The sequence below is a fragment of the Artemia sp. Qi Xiang Cuo genome, chromosome 16 (assembly GCF_049724085.1).
Source record: "Artemia sp. Qi Xiang Cuo chromosome 16, ASM4972408v1, whole genome shotgun sequence".
NCBI lineage: Eukaryota > Metazoa > Arthropoda > Branchiopoda > Anostraca > Artemiidae > Artemia > Artemia sp. Qi Xiang Cuo.
In genome coordinates, this window is record NC_142809.1 from 46,741,325 (window position 1) to 46,752,818 (window position 11,494).

The following is an 11,494-nucleotide window of genomic DNA, read 5'->3' on the forward strand; positions in this document are numbered from 1 at the left end:
TTATTATAAACAGTCAACACTTTTTTTTTGGGGGGGGGGGTGAGCTCCAAAAATATCTTTCAAACTTGTTCTTCTAAAGATATGTATAATCTTTAATATTAGTTATATGTCAAACTGTTTGTGGTAACGAACTGTAAGTAAGGAGCGACCCGGCTCAATGGTAACCGAAACTGTAGAAAACGGAATTTTGATACCAATAGATACATCAAAAGAATCAAATTTTAATGCTGATTTCAAATATATAATTTTCATCAAGTTTAGTCCTACTTATCAAAACTTACCTGAGAAAATTTGGCTGATTTTCGAAAAAGGGGGAAAGACCCCCTAAAAGCTGTAAAACCTTAAAGGAAACCACACCATCCGTAATCCACACCATCAGATAACCGTAATGTGGAGGCTCCAAGCTCCTATCTACAAAAATGTGGAATTTTGCATTTTTTGCCAGAAGAATGGTCACGGATGCGTGTTTATTTGTTTTTTTTTTTTTGTTTTTTTTTCCCAGGGGTGATTGTATCGACCCAATGGTCCTAGAATATCATATGAAGGCTCATTCAAACGAAAACTAAACGTTCTAGTGCCCTTTTTAAGTGACCAATATGATAACTATGTCTTTTAGGATGACTTAACCCCCCAAAGTCCCCTGGGGGAGGGCTGAAAGTTATGAACTTTATCCAATATTAACATATAGTATTGGTTATTGGGAATTATACAGACATTTTCAGTGGGGATTTTTCTGGTTGTGGGGGGGGAGTGGGTCGGGGGTTATTTGGGAGGATCTTACCATGAAGGAAGTTTTCAGGGGAGTTGAGACATTGCTATGAAGGGGGGGCGGATTTCCCAGCATTATTTAAATAAAGATCAGAAATTATATATAAAAAAACAAGTTTTTTAGCTGAAAGTAAGGAGCAATATCAAGACTTAAAACGACAGAAAACATTAAGTATATGATTGGGTTCATCCCCTAGTCAATACCTCGCTCTTTAAGCCAAAGATTATTTATTACTTTCATAAGAGCTATTTTTTCTAATTAACGGTATTTGTTATTAAGGGTTCACTTTTAAAGAATTGTAAAAAAATTCTAACTTTAGCTTAAAGAGCGAGGTATTGACTAGGGGGCGAACCGTCTAATTTACAAATTAAAAATATAAGAGTATAGAAGTTCGTTATGTAAATTAATTCTTAAGTTACGTATATTTATTACTAATAAAAATGTTCGTAAATAAAATCAAACGGGTTTCGAGAAAGCCATTTAACCAAATAAAAGTAAAATTAATATTAAATTATTTTTTTAATTATTCATATATGGTTAGCCAAAATCAAAACCTGCATTAATTCAAAAACGTTCAAAAATTAAATAAACAAAAAACAAGTTTTTTTTAACTGAAAGTAAGGAACTACGTTAAAACTTAAAACGAACAGAAATTATTCCGTATATGAAAGGGGCTGTCCCCTCCTCAACGCCTCGCTCCTTATGCTAAAGTTCGACTTTCTCACAACTCTATTTTTTAGTAGTTTTATTTTTTATCTATTTTATTAGTAGAGCACTAAAATCAATTCCATACAGTTCTGAGAGTATATTTTCAACCATAAAGTCGCTCAGAGGAGGATGATCTTCGTAAATGTTGAGTAACTGCTTGTAAGTATAACCACGACATCTGAAAACGAAATATAGTAGCGCATTAAAACCACGGCTTTTAGTCGTCAGATTCTGCACTGTCTTTACGCTAAAGTTTGACTTTCTCACAACTCTATTTTTTTTAAGCAATGAAAAACTTTAGCGTAAAGAGTAAGACATTAAGGAGGGGACAACCCCTTTTATATACGGAATAATTTCTGTTCGTTTTAAGTTTTAACGTCGTTCCTTACTTTTAGTTGAAAAAAATTGTTTTTTGTTTATTTAATCTCTCAAAGATACGAATAGGAAAAATGTTACTATGCTAACTTCGACCGTTCTGGCTTCTGGTTCGAGTCAATAAAAAGTTTGTTTAATAAATTTATGATTGATAATTTCAAACGCAAAACAAAATGCCTGCAATATTTTCTTTTCTTCTTATAGATAATAAAGACCCGAGCTTGTCGTGTTCATACATATTATTTTTGGGCCCTTTCCCTTTCTTACAGGGCCTTGAATTAATTCTGTATATTTTCTTTAGGTATCGAAACTCGAAAGTAATCTTCAGAAGTCTAATCAATCATGTGCAGTACTTCAAGACATACTGACTCGCATTAACATGACAATGAGCAACCCGAGTCAACTTCTGCCATGCTGAGCGTAATACAACGCCAACGTCGGCAACAGGTACTAATTCTGAACTTATAAAGCCCTTTTTTAAAAAAATTCATTGAAATTAGTAAAATGATAAAAACAATCCTAGAGCATATTTTCTGCACAAAAACTCTAACATGCACTTAAATACGTTCTCTATATAGGCTACTCGGGTAAGAAAACAATAGACAGTCCAGTTTTGTTTTTGTTTTTATTTAAGTACTTTTTATTTTTTAGTTATGTAACCAAATTATGAAATAATTTATGTGTTGCATAGCCAATTAGTTTCACAATAAAGTCTCTTAATTAATCCAAAGTAGCATTGAAATATTATCTGATTGTCTCCAATAATTTAATTGTGGAATTATTCTACGGATAGATTTTTATAATAAAAAAATCTGGCGGAATTTGATTGTTGGAGTCAATTCAGGAGACTGTCAAAAGAGTTGTGGCTTGCAAAAGACGCAGACAAGACATTTTTCATACCTCAAACTCTGATTTGATATACCAGCCTGAAGCCCATTATCCATTGCCGATCACCCTGGCCATCACCCTCTGTTCAGTGTTACCATAATTTGAAGTAATGACCCTTTGTTGATCACTCGAATCATCATCTTGAGTATAATGTTGCCATATTTTGTCTCTGATAGCCTAAGAATTTATTAGAAATACTTTAGAATATAGAAATGCATATTTAATAATTTTATTACAAATTCAATATGACAGCGTTTCTACTTTTTAAATAGTTACGCAGACAGCCATTGCAATTACAAAATTAAAAAAATTACTCATTTCCATTAGTTTTTATACCAAAATTTTCCAATTAATTAAATTAAATTAAATTAAAAAAAAAAACGAGACTGCAGCCAGTCTCATTTCTTTTCTCGTCACTGGCCGCAGTCTCGTTTTTTTTTTCACTGAGATTTTTGTCTTTGTTGGTTTTTTAACTTTCTGTTTATCCGTCACTCTCAACAATAGGGGAGATATGCAGAGCACAGGTGGTAGTGTTGTAAGTTGTAAAATTCGCCATGGTATAATTTGGTATGTTACTGTTATTTTACTGATCCCTGTAAAATTGGTATTTTACCTATTCTCCGTAATTTACGTATTTTACCTATATTTTACGTATTTTACCGGTATCTTACTTATTTTACGACGCCCTGCAATTTTCAGAGCACAAAAGCACAAGGCCATACCCAGAGGACGGGTTTGGGGAGTTTGAGCCCCCCCCCTGAAATGTTTTGTCTGACTCGTAAAAATATATCAAAAGTGGATATAAACAAATTTTGTATGCGTTTTTTGTGTTTTTTATGCGAAATCTCTCCCTCCGCACACGACTTCTTTGTATTAAAAAGACCTCCCAAAAAAAATCAGGGTAACAAGCAGGATTGACATGGGACAACCTAAAAAAAAATAGAGTCAAATGTCCTAGAAAAATGACGGTAATGCTAACCAGCGGACAAAAAAGAAGCGAAAATGATAGAGGCAATCATTTGTCAGGGATTTACGTGCAGCCAGAGTCCTCAAAAAAAGGGAAGGAAAACTAACCTGTCTGATTAGCTCTAACATAGCAGAAGAAACAATGAATAAAACACACCAAAAAAACAAGCCAGAAAAAACGAAAGACTATTAAGCAATTAGATTAGTCAAGACGTCTCTACATAATGATTGACTTACCTTGTCGACTGACCTAATTTTCATTAAAAGTTTGTGGCCTCAGTCAATTAGAAACCTAAAGTTTCTGGTCCTTTTTTCTAAGATTCGCTTTTGGGGGTGGGCTGAACCCAGTTATTTCTTCTTCCGCCCACTATATGATCTTGAACCCAATACTTTAAAACTCTGATAAAAAAAACTATGTTAATTTGATTCATCTTACAGGAAAAACACGAAGATTGTGAAACGCCTTGTAAAATTTGTGGGGAATGTTCCTGCAAGGAACAGTTTTTTATTCAGAATATGGCAGGAAGGTAAGTTTTTTTTGACTTTTCGTATGCTTACAGTGTAGACATTTAAATTTATTTAATAAAATATACTTTGATTTGTTTTTTTAATAATGCTAAATATGGATTTTTTTTTATGCATTATTATTACTAACACACATTAAAAAACTAATGGAGCAGAATCTTCTCGATATTGATTTTAATTTTTATTATATGCAAATTTATTTAATTGTTACATCAAAATATGTAAGACAACTGGACTTGAGCCAGAACCACACCTCTATAATCCGAACCTATACCGTAAAAATAGCCTATGACGGTAACGGGAACTGCAAATAAGGTAGCCTAAAAATAACCCCGAGGTCCTAACAACCGCTCATAGCAACCAGAACAAATATAAGGAAGGATTTTTAGCATGGTACATATTAGTAAGAGAATAGAATTCAGAGATAGAACAGTTTGTTTATGCTCGTTTTTATTTTGTCAATATATATATTTGAAATAATGAGTGGTATGTTCACACTATTCGAAGTTGATAGTGGAGCTGGTAGCAGCAGCGAATATTCATAAAGGTTAGTGAATATTCTCTCTCTCTCTCTCTCTCTCGCTCGCTCTCTCTCTCTCTCTCTCTCTCTCTCTCTCTCTCTCTCTATCTCTATCTATCTCTATCTCTCTCTCTCTCTCTCTCTATCTCAGATAGATCTGTATCTCTCTCTCTCTCTCTCTCTCTCTCTCTCTCTCTCTCTCTCTCTCTCTCTCTCTCTCTCTCTCGAAATATAGTAGCGTATTAAAACCACAGCTTTTAGTCGTTAGGTCCTGCACTTTCTTCTGGTTTTGAATAATAGTTTTCACACTGCTTTAATATAGTTTTTGATACACAAAGTTTAGAATGTATTTGATAGTCCAAGAGTATAAAAAAATTCAAGATTCTTATATATTTGAAAGATGCACATACAATTAACGTTCTTTGTACTTGATTGACTGCTATCAACAATAATGCTATGATAGTATACACTTTGAATTTTCCAAGGACGTCCGATGGTATACAATAGTATTTATATTTTGACATGTCTGGATTCATATTAAATACGCTGATAATTTGCCTTGAGTAGTAATTTCCCAATAGGTTTTAAAGCGATTTACTAAGATTAGTGCTATATTATTAGCTATTGGCTTGGCACATTTACAATCTACACGTACGCTCCCTGCGAGTAGCATGCTCACAGCTTGAGTACATGACAAGTCCCGTACTCTAACACGATGAGTTTCAGCAAAAATTTCGTTGGTTATACTATTTTCCTAGAATTGTGAATCTCAATCCAGAGTTTCCACTGTCAACTCATGCAGTTACGTGTAGGACTTATCACAAGATAGATTTTTGATTGGGATTCCATTTAATCTACACACAAGAGATGAAACTCCAAATATCTCAAAATTATGGGGGCAACTCGTTCAGGATACTATGAAACTTGCATTTTTTACAAATTCCAATCCTAATTTTGAAGGAATAACACCATTGATTAATGATTAGTTTGTGCAGGTGTGTGAGCCCATGACAATATTAAATTCAGTGGTGTTTTTAAGAGGAAAAGATATTTTGAAATTATTTAAAATATCTATCAGTTTCTTCACTACCAAAGCAACAGACCTTAAAACACATCTGATTTAGTACATGAAGTATTGACGAGGCGAGGACGAATTACAGGATTGGCAGAAAGCTCCTTTTGTACAATGAAAGTGTATGGAGCAAGCGTAAATTTTATAACCACTTTAAAATTTTCTGGTATCCATTGGTGCATCTAAGTGCATCTGTAATTAACTGTAATTAGTGTTAACTGACAGAGTTCAAAATCGAAAGTGTTTACTGGGATATAATGAAGGTGATTAGATATTGTAATGATGAACATGATCTTGACTGGTTTTTTGTTCAAGAATTCATAGGAGGTCTCTCTTTTTTTTGAAGCGACAGTTTAATTAATTTTATCTATTTTTATTTTAAAAATAAAAGGCCGCTTAAATAGAAACATTATGTTTCTTACCGGCAATTTGTTGCGTCATCCCTTTCAAACTTAATATAGAATTTTTAATCATTAACAGATTATTACACACTAAAAATATTTATACTTTTAATAGAAGTCACAAAACTTAGATATAACATTAAACCACTATTTAAAATATAAAGTTACTTCTGAATATAAAAACACATTATATACACGAGCATTTTTATTAAACTTAGACAAGCATTGTGAAGTCACAAAACTTAGATACGGTATTTATAAAAAAAATACATTTGGTTAAAGTTTTAAAAGTTATTTTAAGACAGGCGGCCTCTGGGTAGCCCAGTTTTGTGGAACCTACTACGACTCTTAATGGGCAATTTGATACGAGGTTTTGCACAGTCAAATCATCTTCCACAAAATTGTTTGCAGATATCAACACGGGGTTATTTACACAGATTATTTATACAACGGCTAAAGACATGAAACTTACAAATGTGTAGATATTTACAATTACTAGACATGCATCTACTGTCTAAAAATCGAAAGCACACATTAGGCTGACTACCCTTAAGATCACTGAACTAAACTTTTTTTTTAATATATGACTGCATTGGGTAAGAATTTCCGCTTGAAAATACTTGACTAAAAAAAATATAAATGTTTTTAGTTTTATAACTTTAATAAATCAAATAATATTAACATTTTTACTAAATATCAGTATATGTATATTAAAATGACTTATTAAAGTTATATTTTTGTATTTTTTTCAGTAAAGTGCAAATTATGTTCCGGCCTTGGGAAGGTATAGGGGTTTTGAGCCCAACTTATGCTAATTTCTGCTCGTTTTGAATTTGACTCGGTTATTTATTGTAATTTCTGTTCGTTTTGGGTTTCATTTTTTTATCGATGCTGATTTGTGTTAGTTTCACGCTTGGTATATTATTCGTTTATTTTTGCTCATTTTTTGTTTAATGGAGTTCTTAACTTTTCTTTGAAAAACTTATTTTTTGGAAAAAGTTTTTTAATTAATTGTCAAAAATAACGAAATCCTAAGCATAACTTATGCTGAATGATTTTTTTTTCCAGAGTGTGTCACACTTCGTTTTGAAAAGACTCCTAAACCATTAAATTTAACTTATGAATTTTCGATAATTTTTAACACCTATAGTATTTCATTTTTAAATGTTAGATTTTTCAAAAGATCTATTTGAATTTTACAAGCAATGATGTACAATCGATAGCGCAATTTTGACAATAAAACACTAACTGTGTCGTTTATGAAGATGTTTGTGGGTTTATAGTCGGCACAACAGTCGTAATTATCGACCTACTGTGAAAAGAGTAAATAAAATGGAAATATATATTTTGTATATGTTACTATAAAAATCAATTTCTTCAAATCTTATTTCTCTCTCACTTTCTCTCTCTCACAAACTGTCACTCTCAGAAGATTTTCCTTGACACTTACTTTTAGGTGTCCACCGTTATCTCTAAGGAACATCAGTAAATGTTTGTTGCGGCTAATTTTTTGGTTTGTTAACAATATCTTCAACTACCAAATGGCAGACCTGGGAATAAATGTCTTGTGACTTTGCTCTTAGTGACTAGTGTAAATATAGCATCGCTCGCAGTGTTGCCAACAAGACAGGAAGGTGTCAATATGCCAACGTTGTCAACAGTGTGAAGTAGACTGTCATTTACCTGTGAAATACGACGCCATTTTTTTTCAGCGAACAGTTGAATGTAGTAATTGAAACAAATTATTTGAAGTATAGTTATGTGATACGTGCTTTTTGTCATTTGGTGAGTGAATGCTTTAACTAAATTTGATGTTTTTAATTTTTTGTTTTTTTTTCTTTTTCTCAAAATGGTTTTGTAACCAATATATATACATTAATAAATATACATATATAAAGATAAATATTATATTTATTTATTTATATAATGACAGGTTTATATATGCGAATTTTTTAATTACTTAATAGATAATCATCGTATTATTCCTTAGTTCTAAGTTCTGGGGTCGCAAATCAGCAATTTCAATTGAATTAAGAAATTCTGGCGTGAATTAAGTTCCTCCTTCTTGTTTATCCTTCAAAGAATCGTAACATATAGAATTTGTATTCTCATAAGGAGATTAACTTTTTGCATTATTTTCGTTTGCGATTTGTTTTGTGATGCTCGTTCTTGAATTACGTATTTGCTTAATTCGTGTGTTATTCTCTTATTTTAAGTTCTGGAGTCGCAAATAAGTAATTCTAATTTAATCAAAATTTCCAGCCTGAATTCAATTCCTCCTTCCTGTCTATCCTTCACATAACTTTTAAAGGATTTATATCCTCATTGATGACGATCGGTAATCTCAGCGTTAGTTTTCCCTACTTCTTTTTGAGCGGTGCTAAAATAAAGCTTCCCTTCTTTCCATTGTAATGTTGATTACTTTGTGAATGCTTCTTATTAGATTGATCATACTCGTTATAGTAGGTCTTCTAACCACAGATTATGCTGTGCATCATTTTTGTTTGCGATTCGTTGTGATCCTTGATCAAAGAATTACGGCGTCAGATTAAGTCATGTTCATGTGAAGGATAAACAGGAATGGGGTATTGAATTCACGCCAGAATTTTTTGATGAATTCAAGATGGCTGATTTGCCACCTCAAGACTTAAAACTAAAGAATAACACGATAATTATGCTTATGCATAGTTCGAGAATTACCCCTATACAAACCTGCCGCATGCCAAAAGCCAGAGACCGAGCAAAGCTTGGTCTTCCGAGTCTCACATTCTTATGGTACTTTCTTATATTGCATAGTTTTGCACATGCTTATCTTGCTTATCTTGTATTAAAATTTATCTTATACTACATTTGTTTTTACTTATCCGCTGCATAATACCGAAGAACATATAAATTGGCGTTGTCAAGCTTGTATTTTTATTTAATGAATGTAGAAGAATCAATATATACGATTATGATTCAATCCAATTAACTATTTATATTTTTATATAGAATTATTCCGGTAGTCACATCTGAAGTCCACGCTCTTAACATTGAATTTGGCTTATAATTTATTATTTTGTAATATTTATCTTTAATTACAATGTATTTAAAATATATAAAAACTATGTAAAATATATATATATATATATATATATATATATATATATATATATATATATATATATATATATATATAATATATATATATATATATATATATATATATATATATATATATATATATATATATATATATATATATATATATATATATATATATATATATATATATATATATATATATATATATATATATATATATATATATATATATATATATATATATATATATATATATATATATATACACACACAAGTAGAGTTGACCTTTTGAATTTGCTTGCCTCTCCGGACCAAACAGGTTTCTATGGTTGGTAATTATTTTAAAGAGGTAAATACACATTTCTTTTCCAGGATTTTTACGCAATTTAAAATTTAAATTTCTTTTTTTTTTTTTTTTAGTGATAAGCCAAAACCAGCATGTATTTTGTCGCTGTTATGCAATTATTTTTTGTATATATTAAGGTTTCAAATTAGATTATTCAACAGTTTTGAATAGTTTATTCAACTTAACACTACTGACATTTTTTTTAAACATTTACATAGAAAATGGATAGTTCTAAGCAATTTCTGGTGAGTAAAAATTTTCTCATTATTATAATAAAAAGAAATTGTCTTGTCATTATGTTAAGGAAGAAATTCTTTCCTTACTTTCAATTTTAGTAAATATTCAAAAAAAAGAGAGGCATATTCACTTTGATTTTGGTTCATTGTATATGAAAAATTAAAATAGAATGGTGGAAACAACCGCTTTGGTAATGGCTTAATCTTTTTGACTACTTAAGACAGACACTAGAACTAAGGGTACTTATGCACTTAGAAGCCTATTGTTTAGGAGCTGAAACCTCTACATAGTTCTCTTATAGGCTGAAATTTACGGTGCGATTTTTATCAAGATCAGTGGGCCTTTTTAGGGATGTTTTTTGAAAAAGTGCTTAGCTTTCGATCGGTAATTTGGGATTAGAATAAAATCTTGACTCTTTTAATGTATTAATTGTTACAAAAGCTTCCTTTTTATCAAGATCAGTGACTTTTTTTTTTAGGGATGTTTTTTTGAAAATACTTCCAGGCCAGTCTGCGTTGAAGAATCTCTTCCTGAACTTTCCTGCGTTCAAACCCCCCCCCCCTCATTTCCTCAAAAATAAAATTTGTTACCTTATAACCCTATTTAATAAATAACATTGTTAGCTTAGCTATCATTTTTATTTGACGGGCCTTATTATCTCATAGGGGATTGACTGAGCCATGTTAATTAACTTTTTCACTTCTTAAATTTCTATTTATATCTACATTTGATTGAAATATGATAGTTTAAAGAGAAAAAAAGGCTGTTGTACCAAAGAGTTTAATAATTTCTGACTAACTTGACTTTGAGTTTCATAAAATGTTCATAACCACATGATTAGTAACAATTTTACGCTTGAGTATACAAAGAGGAGGCTCGCTGAAGGAGGTGTCAGTGACCAGATAATCTTGAATAAGAAAAACAAATCTGTTCTTCATCTTATGAAATACGGAAGTACTTGACTGTCACATGCAATTCTTCTTCATATTGTTTAATAAGGTACGCAAATACTGCTTTTTGAGCTTGAATTTACTTGTTTAGGAGCTGAAACCTCTACATAGTTCCCTTATAGGCTGAAATTTACGGTGCGATTTTTATCAAGATCATTGTGCCTTTTTAGGGATGTTTTTGAAAAAGTGCTTAGCTTTCGATCGGTAATTTGGGATTAGAATAAAATGTTGATTCTTTTAATGTATTAATTGTTACAAAAGCTTCCTTTTTATCAAGATCAGTGGCTTTTTTTAGGGATGTTTTTTTTTTAAAATAATTCCAGGCCAGTCTGCGTTGAAGAATCTCTTCCTGAAATTTAATGCATTCAAACCCCCACCCCCATTTCCTCAAAAATAAAATTTGTTACCTTATAACCCTATTTAATAAATAGGGTTACCTTATAACCCTATTTAATAAATAACATTGTTAGCTTAGCTATCCTTTTTATTTGACGAGCCTTATTATCTCATAGGGGATTGACTGAGCCATGTTAATTAACTTTTCCACTTCTTAAATTTCTATTTATGTCTACATTTGATCGAAATCTGATAGTTTAAAGAGAAAAAAAGGCTGTTATACCAAAGAGTTTAATAATTTCTGACCAAATTCGGGG

General features: G+C 31.3%; 1 long non-coding RNA gene across 3 annotated transcripts in view; it reads left to right on the top strand.

Moving 5' to 3' along the window:
* Positions 1–2,166: 2,166 nt before the first annotated feature.
* Positions 2,167–11,494, top strand: part of LOC148942968 (uncharacterized) — a 31,070-nt gene continuing 21,742 nt past the window's right edge. For 2 of the 3 annotated variants that reach the window (XR_016143076.1, XR_016143075.1), the window contains exons 1-2: positions 2,167–2,299; positions 4,145–4,233. This is a non-coding gene — a long non-coding RNA (uncharacterized LOC148942968). Of the gene's footprint in view, positions 2,300–4,144; positions 4,234–7,680; positions 7,997–11,494 lie in introns of those variants that run through there. The other variant, XR_016143074.1, reaches the window with a different exon arrangement.